We start from the raw sequence: 12,750 nt of genomic DNA on the forward strand, positions 1-12,750 counted from the left end.
GAAGGCAAAAATAAACTTCAGGTTATGATTATATGAGCTATGAGGTATTATTGAGCAAGGATGTCTSTGTTTGTGGAAATGTAATCTACCCAGATCTCTTCTGGGGAGGTAATTTTGATCTTAACTGAGGGAATGGAATTTCTGTCATTGACTTACAAGAAGAGTGACCTGGCCTCAAATAAATGGAAGTATTAGGGAAACAGAATCTCTTTGCATTGTTGCAGGACAGACTATTTTTCTTCTCTCTGCTCGTTAGAAGAGTTACATGAGTGATGGTGAGTGATTTATATCTAATGCAACAGAGAAGGGAAATGGAAAATGTGACAGCCACTGAGCAGCCCAAACTCAGAGTTTTGGACAATGAACCAGCCAAACAAGCAGGACAATTCATCCTGCAAGAGCTTCCTGCACTGATATAAAACACCCAAGCATACAATTTGTAAACCTTTATTTTCACACTGTGTCAATCCAACACATAGACTGCTTGATGTACCTTGTCCACAACACCAGCTGAGTTAGGCTGCAGACTAACTCTCTGTAAAGACAACTGTATGATGTAAATAAGGAAAAAATTATTTGGAGTGGGTGGCAACACAGTTGGAGTTTGGAAACTGTCCTTTTGCCAGTCATCTGTGCAGTGAGTGTAGATTAATGCTTTTAAAAAATGCTTTATTCTATTCTGTGCATGATTAATATGAATATGTCTAGGCAAATGGGTAAATAACGAGTGTGACATGCAATATACTGATGGAAGCTGAAACTCTTTCCCCAGTGAAATAGATCCACCTCATGTGGCAGCAGCCAGTGCACAGCAGTACCCCCAGCCAGTACAATCCTGGACACACAACTTCAGATCTTACCTCACAACCCTCTCAGCTCTTTCCTTGCTTTCCATAGCAGCTCTTGACAGTAATGACTTTCCCAGAAACAACACAGTGAGATCACAGAGAGGAGCTGCCAAGGCCTTTGTGCTAGGACAGATCTCTGACACTGTTTCAGTTGGTAATTAAGGAATATTGTGTTGATGACATGGAATTAGAGAAGCACTTTCATTTCCTGACCAGCCAACCCACRTTTTGACCTTGTATTTCTGTTCATTTTCCATCAAGGGTCATTTAAAACCATTTGTATTTTGCTAATCCATTCACTTTCCAGGCTTCTCAGAGACTGAAGCACCACAGTATACATTGCTTCTTGTTAAAATAAGAGAACTTTCTGTCTCTTTAGTGCAACACAAATACAACTATTGAGCATTTCCCGAACCCTGTCTAGTGTTGTTCTGCTGAGCAGCTTGTAARTGAACTGAAAAACAGGACAAGTAATGATTGTAAGAGCACTTAAAAGAAAACAATATATGAGATTTTTAGCTCTTTTTCTTAGAAATAATAAAAGGCTTATCCTGTCAATGCACAAAACTCRCTTAAAAGTCCCATTTGCATCTGTCAAGGAATTTTTTTTCAAGGAATATACCTAAATTGGCTGTTCTAGGAAGTGCAGTTGTGTGCTAATCCACACCATGGAACAGGAATCTGCCTGACCCTGYACTGTAACTGGAAACAGACACTGAACTGGAAACCATAGTTCCAGTTAGTTTACAGTCATAGAAACAAGCATGTCCAGTAATAAGCAATTCCCAGAAACATAACAGCATCCTGGAATCATGCTGTTGCTATTTCTGATCTGAAACATTTTCCTAGAGTTCTCATGATGAGTTTTAGCTGAGCTGTTAAATACAAATACTGTAATGAAAACTGGCATTCTTTTCTTGCCCACTTAGGCAAGATAGGCTACTTCTCTTAAAATTTGCTCTATCTGCTATGCCTTAGAACCTCACAAAACATTCATATTATTCTAATTATCCAGCCACATTGAAAGTGTTTGAGGGCTTCTGCACAGATCTTTATACATCTCAGAGAAACATCTTCTGATGTCCAATCTTTCCACAAAGGAACAATTTCTAACCTTCTCTTTGCTGTCATCTCTGCCTCCCTTCATACATCGCTTCCTGCTAGTTCCACCCTACTTTTACTTCTCCCTCAACCCAGAATTAGTACTAGAAAGCTTTACAAAAAGGATTAGAGGGAACATTTTCTTACCTTTACCAAACAAATTCCAAAAAGTACTGCAGGAACAGTACTCTAAAACTGAGAATAAGACTATACTTTATCATTGTTGCCATGGTGACCAAAACTAGGGCAGTCTTTTTTTAATTATTAATTTTTTTTATTTTTCAGACTTTATTTCTGATATGCTAAAGAACTTGGTTCCTGAACAGGGGTCTGATTACCTGCAAAACATCAATCTCTGAACCATGAAAAAGAAAAGAAATTAAACAGCTGAGAGTCTTATGRTTGTATCTCTAAAGAGGAAAGARGAAAAAAAAGGTCAGGGATGAGAAAGTGCTCCTACTGAGAAGGGAGGGAGAGATGACAAAAGAAAGTGAGGATGAGGCTAAGACATGAATATACAGAAACATTTTAAGGTGAGGAGAAGGAGGCAGTCCCCTTCGTGTTTTGAGCCTCCTCCTAGTGCCAGACTCTTGGCCCAGGACCTCAGAGGAACCACAAGACTAAGGAATCACTGACCAATTTTCTTGACATATATTTCCAGGCACGTATATTCCTCTGCCACACCTCCCTTCAAAGAAGATAAATCACTTGGTTCCACATTCAGTCCTGAAACTGCAAATGACAATGTATTTTTCCATGACAAGGGAAGGACTAAAAGCAAAATTTAGGCTTACACACATTTTTTTACAAGACTAGAGGTGTATCAAGATTGTGCAGTTGTAAGCACAGTACACTGGCAAGTTTCATGATGTCTRTATTTTTGTCTGTCTCTGTCAGTAAAGGGTTTCTTACAGTGATAAGCGCTATTTCATTGATATTTTAAAGAATTCAGTGGTGTTTCACAGGCTCACACATATGCCATAGCCATTACTAAACAATTACATAAAACAATGACAACCARCGTCAAAATTCAGTGCAGCTTCTTAGCACACAACCTCATAATTTTATAATGTGGTTTGCAGAATTGCCTCTTTATCAAGTTACAAAATCTATCATATGGCATATAGAAAAAAAAAGCCAATCATACAGGAAGGATAGAGAATTCTATTTGAAAAACTAATGATCATGTAACTTGATAAGAAATTCAAAACAAAGAAAATAAGCAGGAATGGCATTGAATTGCACAAATATTTGAATTTGAAYGGGGTTTAATTCAATTTCACAGAACTTGTGTTTCCAAATGTTAAAGATCAGAAGCTTTAATAGATATAATATTTAGGAACATTAGAGCAAAACTGCTTCTTAAAATTTCTGGCATTTTCTCTCTACAAAATAAAGCAACATTTRCTTTACACAATCAGGCTTTGCTGCTTTGGAGCAACACAAGTTCTCRTTATTCTTTTGCCTGATCATACCCTCACTCACATGATGGTGATGAAACTCACTGGGAACTTCTACAGTCAGTGAGTTCAGGCTGAGGTTCCAGGYGTGGCATTGCAGGTAAAGCAGCACTTTCCAAATGATTGACTGCAGTRTCAAGGRCACTGTAATATCCCATCAGCCTTGTGTGATATGTGCAGCTTCCAGTACCAGTTCTGCTCTCTAACAAACACCCACCAAACATTTCYTTCAAGCCTCAAAGCGCTGTTTCCTACCACCCCCTCACTGCTATTGCTGCAGCCACATGGAGCATAAGCAGCACATTTCATCCTGGCAGTTGGCTTTTGGGTCGTTCTGGAAATGCCCTTAGCAGGAAAGGCTACAGGGTACTAAATTTGTCCAGGAAAGTCATCATATATTTTAAACAAAACTTTGGAGTTAAAACAGGTGTGGATTCAACAGCTTGCCCCTTTTTTGAATAGGTGTCTTCATTCAATGAGCATMTCTCCCTTAAAATCACTGCCCAGAGTTTGTCTAAATTGATTGGCTATTTTAGCATCTGTCAGATGAGCAGAGCTGGTCTGACGGGCTGGTCTTCATGAGATTAGACTGGATTAAGCTTTTCTGCTCTGAATGTTCCAGGACAGCTGTCCAGAKTGAAAACCCCATTAAAAATAAATAAATTAGCTTTACTCCAGTACTATTATATTCTGATATTTTAAGAGTTATAGACCAAAGAAGCTTTAGTACTGAAAAAGGGAGGAATAATGACACAAACAAATATGAAACAGCTTTTAGAAAAGCTTTTCCATTGTTTTTCCCTTCAGAATGTCTCTTTCTTTCTTTTTTTTTTTTTTTTAACAAGCAAAACAGACATGCAGCACTGGAACTGATTTGCACTTATTTGGGAACAATAAATTTGCTCTATTCTGTTAAGAGTGTCTTCCTGAACATAAAGTACAAAAATAATCTGATAAAGGAAAAAGTCCTAGACAATTTTAAAAGCTAAATATGACAGTTAGGGTTTTTTATTAGCTACACCATCTCTCCATAATTAGACAATAAGTCAATTAGGCATTGAGTCTAAGTACAACCTTCACTGAAGCCGAATTATGATTCCTGAGCAGATTTTAAGATTTAACAACTGCTTCTTTAATGTAGGTTCATAATAATATTTTACACTCACTCTCCAACACTGATGTGAAAGGAAAAACAAAGTTAAAAAGATAGTAGTMATTTCAAAGCAGAACTCATTCAGTATTCTCAGTATCTTACCRTGTAATATTTAGGCCGATTTTCTCAGGAGATGAGGAACAGAGGGCTTGACAGCCATGAAAAACTCAGTTATTTGGGATTTGTTTGGGGAGGCTCCTTCATATTTCAGAATTTCTCCTTTTTTTTCCTGCTTACTTGTTGTCCCAAGGGGAAATTGTAATAGCAATAGTAGCTTCTTTGCATTTCTTTAATTAAGTTCTGAGAGGTACCAGATGCTTCCATTTGCATTCTCCCTTTCTCTTTCTAAAGCACAGAGGAGTTAATCATATAGTAGTCTTCAGTTTACTCTGAACCCAAGCTGGGGCAGGGTAATTAAGTCTTGCCATTTAGTTTAAGTATAGCCTGTCATCACAGCAGGTCTCTGTTGCATTGCTTTGTGTTGTTTTTTCAACCCAACAGAGAAATACCAGATTTTATTACTCTCTGTAGTTTAAATTATTAAAGACTTGATCTGTAATCTTTTCTTTTTGTCCAAGAACTAAGTGTTATAATTTGGCCCTTAGAAAGGGCCTGGTTCAGTCATAGTGAAATGTAGGTAGCTAGGGCTTGGAAAAAAAAGCAGAAAAGTTCAAAGGATGATGGTTCATATTCATTTTAATCATGTTCAAAGGTTACTGGGTGCCCAAAGGTACAAGTAGGTGTTCCCTGGGACTTTCAGAGACATCTCAGGACAMTTTTAAAAAACTTTAAGAAAACTTRCATTATCTGCAACYTTAGGTGTCTAAACAATTTCTGACCAAGTTCATGACTCTTGCATCCTCTCTTCAAAGATATGGCAATGTTAAGCAAGGCAAATATTTTGGCAAACACCCCAGAAACAGTGRATGAGTTCAGTCTTTACCTTTCATAATGGAAATTTTAATCCAAATGGTGAATGGTGCTACTGGGATGCAGTTCACCTCCCASCTACATCTTCAGGTTGACCAGATGTGGTATTTATCACTTTACCTTTCTCCTCACCTCAGCTGTTGGTCACACAAGTCAGAAGAGACCCCCAGAGAACTTTGAGTGGGTCCCCACTGGAGACACTGGCTCTATTCAGTAAGCAAGGGACCTCAGCCAGGAAAACATATCCAGCTCTCCTTCCTGTCTCACTGGATAACTGTCAGGTATTGACGAGATCTAGTCATGAATTAGCTGCAGACACAGAACTTTATTTTGAGGAAAGACTTCATAAATAAATTTTAATAACAAACACATTTGAGGAAGACTTGCTCTGCCTGGGGACAATTAGCAAAGACAAGAGGTAAAATTAATCAAATAAATTATCCATTGTGAATTATTCACATTATTTTATGGAAAACCTTAAATTAGTCCAAGATACAAATCCTAATATATTACTCCCTTCCCTGAAGCACAAGAATATGTGAGACCTTCAAATAACCAGGCTCTGTTATAAAAAGTCAAGTCTCAACCATATCAGTCAGACCTTTCTGAATCTTTAATAACTCCATTGAATGAACCTTGTSAGATTTGTAGTTATGTTAAATTAATTACAGAAAATGAAACTGGGGCCACATAAACTGAAGTCACCACCAGGCATGTGTAACTCCTCACACCCATTTCAAGTCTGAGACAMACATGGAGTTTTCTCACAGGCTGCTATTGTCAGAAAATAAAACTTTGTCTCTATTGCCAGGCTAAAAACAAAACATTAATGTATGAGGATTCTGTCAGTCTTTTCCCAATGTCAGTTCATTTGCCCACTCTGGGGGGCCAGAGAGCCTTCTCAGTGAAGTACTTTGAGTAAGGCCATCCCTCTTTATTTATTATCATCTTCTTTATCATGCACATATATATTCATTGATATTTGTTTGAGAAAATCATGTTCCCACAATGACTTTCGGTTGCCTGAGTGCCTGGGATTTTAATCAGGAATTAACATGATCTTTCTCAGTTTTAGCCAAAAGGCCTCTTCTGCTGCCACATATCCCCTTGATTCTTTCTGCAGTGTCATTTTACATGCTCAGAATTGTTTAAAACCATAATTTATTTGTCYACATGAATGAGATTTAACACACATGCACACACAAACCCCCCAAACAGCAGCCTGCTATTGTGGCCTGTCCTTACTTGCACTTGSACAAATGACAGCACATTAAGGAAAGCTTCGGGGTTTTTTTAGCCTAACAAATTTTGCATTATAAGCCCATCCTTATTAAAGCACCCATTGGCTGAATATCCTTGTCTTCAAAACAAAAGAAAAAAAAAAACCCAAAAAAAAGTGGGTTTTTTCATGTAAACACAAAGAGATCCTCAGTGGAGGAGAGCAAACATAATTAAATGTTGGGGATGAGGTCACAGATCCACAGTGTGGAGTGTTCAGCACCAGTGCCTTATTAAGGAGTTTTCCTCTCCCTTCTCTTTCTCATGCCTCGAGCCATTTGTATCTGTTCCTATGACTCAAAGCTCCATCCTGGCTTAGTGGCAACAAAACTGTTTGTGGGACTGGGCTAGGAATGATCACAAGCTCTTTGTCATACTTGGCCAATATGTTTGTCCCCAGGCCCACAGCAGGGTCCTCAGCACTTGTCGCTGTGGGAGGGCASTGGGCCACCAGGATGGATGAGGAAGGGACAGGCAGGGAGGGACTTGTGTGGTAAAGACAAAGCATTATTGGGATAATATTGGAGTATTAATACCCCATCTGAGTTGTTTCAGCTTACAGACTGACTGAGAGAACAGTCTCACTGCTACAGAACACAGCAAAAAGGACTGCAAAAAAAAAAAAGGCTCTATTCCTGTGGAAAACTGCTGGAAGCAGAGCTTTGTGAGTGGCAGCAAGCAGCAGACTGGACCCACGCTTCCCATGTCCTGAGGCAATACACAAACAAATAAATACCCTGCTGTGAATTTGGACTGTCTATWCATTGTCAAAGAATTTTCTGCCTACTCTGAGCTTACACTGCAGTGGAGAAAATGCTTATAAAAGACTCATGGCAAGATTAAAAAAAATCAAAACTCACTTCTAAGGTGGTAGCCAAGAATGGTAATAAATTACGAAAGATCAGAGCAACTGAAGTATGCARAATTAAAGTTCTGTTTTGAAAGCCACTAATTCAAATAGGGTGGAAGTAAATATTGATCATGCAAGCAGGCTATGCAGAAAATCWGCCTCTCATCAAGGATGATAAATTAACCTAACCTAAAACCAGAATGAAATAAAAAGGGAATTTTTAGACTTGATAGCCACAGAAGAGCCTTTTGTCAGGTTTTTTTTTATACTGTGAAATAATATTCAAGGGAAATGGCAGAATTCACTTGAAACATTTAAAAAAAAAATTACACTGGCAAATGCATTAGCAAAGGTACTACAGAAAACCACCCTACAATGCCTAGGAGTGCTCCAGGTGACCTCTTGTAATGGAAYTTCTCCATCACTGTTTTGCTTCTCCCTTTCTGAGCCCATATACATGAGCCCATGTATATTTTACTTTGACTCTTAAATGAAATTGCATGATACATATCAACTGTTGGAGAATAGATATTGCTAATGTGAGGTGATCTTCAATGTCCTTTTGTCATTATACAAGGAAGAAAAAGGAACCAAATTAATTGTTTCATTTCATTTTTATTCAGTATCCTTTAATATATTTTCATGTTTTGAATTCCAATTTCTTCCAGTTMGCTTTGTATCCTGTGCTGGAAAAGCCCTTTCTTGTATTTCTTAATATGCTTGAAGGATCTAGGGAAATTACAGAATTTAACAGCTTTACTTCAAAAATCCATGTAAGATCTGCAATGACCATCATAAGCTGCRTGGTCATACTAGACAAATTGTCTGAGAGTTTAGAGAATTTACTTATATTAACATCTGGAATATAAAGTAGATAAAACCCATCAGAGAGTTCGAAATGTTCCATTCATCAGTAAATCCATTATACTGTATAAAACCACATTGACCTTTTACTGGTTATGACAAAAGTTTCCATTAACAGAGGTTTAAAGAACCCCTGCTTTTTCCAAGCCGTTTAATATTTAGATGAACTCCAGAGATTGAAAAGATTTGGATTAAACTGTGCAGTCAGCAATCTGAGTGAATCTCATATTGAGTCAGTTACATCTGTTGGATGCACATAAAGAGGGGAAAAAAGTTTTGGGATTTTTTTGGTAGGGTTTTTTTCAGGGATTTTTTTTCCCTGAAGTCCTTAACCACATACCACATACTTATTAAAGGAAGTTAGCTGAGTTGCTACTGATAGGAAGTGGCAGGTATCATGCGAGAACTCTGGACATCTACTTCCTGCCCCTTCTGCTTCCCCACAAGGATGAGTTTTGTGCTGGGAATAACCCCAAAGGCTTGGTCTGGAGCAGATGCAGGCACACAGATGTGATCTGTTGAATTGGCTAGTTCATGGTGATTTTAGGCTGATGGTGGSTGTTCATACCATCCTTCTGCCAGGGGGGAGAGAGGACACACAGTGCCTGCTCTGGTGTAAGACCTTTATACAAAGATAATCCATCAGAAATGTTTGATGTGTTTGAACCRGGAAGGTGTCTGTGTGCTACATGGTGATGTCCTTTTTGATCGAGTATTAAATGGTCAAAACCTGGTTATATCATATCATCAACCACAATCTGCACTCTGGCAGGCTTCAGCTTTGCATTCATGCCCTTAGGCAGGTAGCTGGGATGGGCAAGTCCTGAGGGCAGGAGGAGCTGATGTCCCTAGAGAGAGGGCTCACTGCCCTGGCCATGACAGCAGCCTAAGGAGACATTAGTGAATGACAGAGGCATGAAAATACTAGTGCAGGATGAGTGGGATACATTTCCCTGGGCAAGGAGGTCAGTAGAAGCACTGTGTGTGACTCAGCTGCATGTGATCCCTGTGGTAGCCATGCCTTCCTCTGCTGCCTCTGAAATTCTGTTCTCACCATCCAGCTCTGCACGCAGGATCAGGAAGCCTTTGAACCTCAGCCTACAGGAAGCCACAAGAACACTCTCAAGAAGTATCACTGCAGCATCTTGTTACTGTCTCCCCACCACCTACTATTGGCTTTGGCTGGAGCCAARTAGAGGGAGTCTGGTCCCACCCATTCCAGCTGTCTGTATTTTGAGGCGTTTCAGCAAGGCCAGTGGGCTCAGCCTGTCCTTGCTCTGAGCAAAGCTGCAGCATTCAGTCTTCCTCCAGCTGCAAGCACCTGTTTCTCACAAAACTCCTTTAATTATTATTTTAGTATTAGATTCTGACTCTCCTTAGCACCCCCCAAATAACAGTCATGCAAGGTGATCTCTCTTTATTCCTTGGAAGATATTTCATTTRTACATGCATTTACAAATCGACTACAAGTTGTCCCATGTGAAACAATTTTTTGCAGAGCCTCCCTTCAGCTTGCATCTCTGCATTTTTTTGGGGGGGCAGGGGGAAGGGGGGAACATTACTTTTTTCCTGTCACTGAAGTTACACTGGGATTTATCCTCACATCTTCTGAAAGTATTGCTGTTGGGAGAAGGCAATCAGAAGAAGGTCAGCCATGTCCAGAGGCCTTGGGAAGTGGGAAACTTCATTCAGACAGTGATCTTGAAAGGAAACTTGCAAAGTTGTRGGGATCTCTTTTGGTGACAGATCCTTCAGCTTGTTCTTGTGATTRGACCCTTATGAAGCTACCACACACTTGCAAATATTAGGAAATAATCCCAATTTCAACAAAGGAAAGACAAAGGAGAAAAGTCGGTCAGAGCAGTCTGCAGCAGCTCAGCTACATTCACAGACCCAGCACAGAGCACATGAAGCCTCAGAAAGTTCACCATAAAGAAGAGCTAGAGGTTGCTATGTGAGTGTGGCACTGCCTTTACCATGAGTGTTTGCGATGACGGGGAGCAGGTTTCTTAGAGGTTAGTGAAGTTGCACAGGTTGCAACGGTGAATGCATCCTAAGAGGTCTCAGAGAGGGCTGCTGAACACTGGATCTATTGCCCCAGAGGTCTTTCACACATGGAGAGTGCCAGGGAGCTAATGCAGTTCCAGTGCCCCAAGTTGCTCCATGTGAAGGAGCAGTCCAAGGCTGCCAGCTGCAGTAGGAAGGAGTGTGGCTTTCTAAGAARTATGGTAAACTTTCCTTCACTGCAGAATGAATGGAAGAATCATTGYCTGCACAGTGATAACATCAAACCAGTGGGACTGCAGATAAGTAAGGAACAAAAAGTAGCACTAAGCCAGCCAACACACATTTTACTGCTGACAGAATAGTCCCTAAGCAGTGGGGTCAGAGGTGCTGTGAAGGACAGTGCTGGCCTCAGCATAAACTTTTCTAAAGTGCGCATTTTTGTGATCCACAAACCAGCAAAGGTTTATGGATTTAAGGGTACTAAAAAGCTCACTGAAAGAGACAACTGGTCTAAGCTTTAATTAAGACTTTCTTTCCAGAGGGCTTTTACAGGATGTCAGTACTATGTGTGATGCTCCATTTCTTCACAAATCGCCCACGGAGCAGAGAACCTCGGGAATTTTTTACTACGCTGCTGCTGAGCAGTCATACTGTGCACAGAGATATATCACCACAGTGCCTCATGGTGAAGTCCATAGGATTTTTTTCTTCTGTCCAGTAATTTTGCATGCCAGCAGGACTGTAATAGTTYATGGTATAAACAGAGTGATATTTCTTCAAGCCTCTCCCTGTTCCTAAGTAAAAATAGTAACATCCAAATGGATCACAGATGAGAACTCTGGGTGAGCAGCTAGTCASATCTTCAGGGCAAACTGCTTTTGGCCACTCTGCACCTTGGGCCGGTTGTTCCTTCAGGACAAGGAGCCGCAGCTGAGCAGAGCAAGGGGGGCAGAGCAGTGTCCCCTTGCCCCAGTGCCCAGTCCCAGTTGTCCCCGTGTTGGCCCTCAGCCCCTGMAGCCAAACCAAGGGACCTGGCAAGTGCAGTGGCTTGTGTACTGCTCGCTGCCTAGGAAGAATCCTTGCTTGTAGCCTGAAGGTGTGCCACAGTAYACTGAGTGGTTCTTCCTGATGGTTTTAGGTGTGCTTCAACTACTGCTGTTTGTTGCCCAGCAGTAATGACAAGGAAAGCAAACAGCAGGTAGAATTCGCTCCAAATGACAGCGGGATTCACACCCAGCCACCACAAAGCCATATAATATTARTCCAAATGTCTGATTTCCACTGAATCCTACTGTTACACAACCTGTTAGCACCTCCACTAATTGCTTATGGAAAGAAAACTGAGCCAAGCAGACSTGTCACCAGTAATGCATGAACTGGATGAGGAGAAAAGGTACATAGAGATGACAGYGCTGGTCCCACCATGGCTTGGGAATGCCACACACTGAAATCCGGCTTCACTTTCAGACTTTGCCCTGTGTTGAGATGGACAGCATGGACAAAGTGTGCAGGGCTGACAGGAGTGAGATCTTTTTACAGTGGYGCTCAAAGCAGGACTCAAGCGCACCCCTGTGCAGTGGAAATTCATTAACACAGAATCAGAGAATCCCTTGGGAAAAGACCTTTTAGACTACTGAGTCTGTTAACCCAGCACTGCCAAGTTCACCACTAAACCATGTCCCCAAGTGCYACATCTACACATCTTTTAACACCTCCAGGGATGGTGATTTCACCTGGGCGACCCGGTGAACGCTTGRCCGCACTTTCAGTGAAGATTTTTTTCCTAAAATCCAAGCTAAACCTCCCCTGGCATTGTCCATACACTAAGTCCTAAGTCTTATCTTCTGGGTCTGCTGTTGTGTTTCCTTCTTCCTGGTGTGTATTATGTCCTTTTAAAGAACAGAAGACCCGATCCAAACAGCTTCGGAAGAGCGAGGCCAGGGTTTCCTCTTTCCCGAGGGAACACCAGCAAATGCCACATCTCACGGTGCCAAGAAGCAGCCGTTCCTCCCCTGGGATACACCAACGAGGAGCGGTGCTAAAATTAACGCTTTATTAACACCTGGCACTTCCTGCTTTTAACAAAAGCTTTAGAAATCGGGTGTTCGGGGCGGTTTATTTTTTGCTCTAGCGAGCAGCGAGCGGCTGCAAGGCGGGAGCCGGCAGCAGGAGGCTCCCCGCGCCGGGCCCCCCCATTCTCGGCTCGGGGCCGCTGCCAGGGGCCGCCCCCCGCTCCCGCGGCACCGCCCTCCCTCCCTC

This window comes from Malurus melanocephalus, unplaced genomic scaffold (genome assembly GCF_030028575.1).
Source record: "Malurus melanocephalus ecotype Western Australia unplaced genomic scaffold, MMel_1.1 scaffold_131, whole genome shotgun sequence".
Taxonomy (NCBI): Eukaryota; Metazoa; Chordata; class Aves; order Passeriformes; family Maluridae; genus Malurus; species Malurus melanocephalus.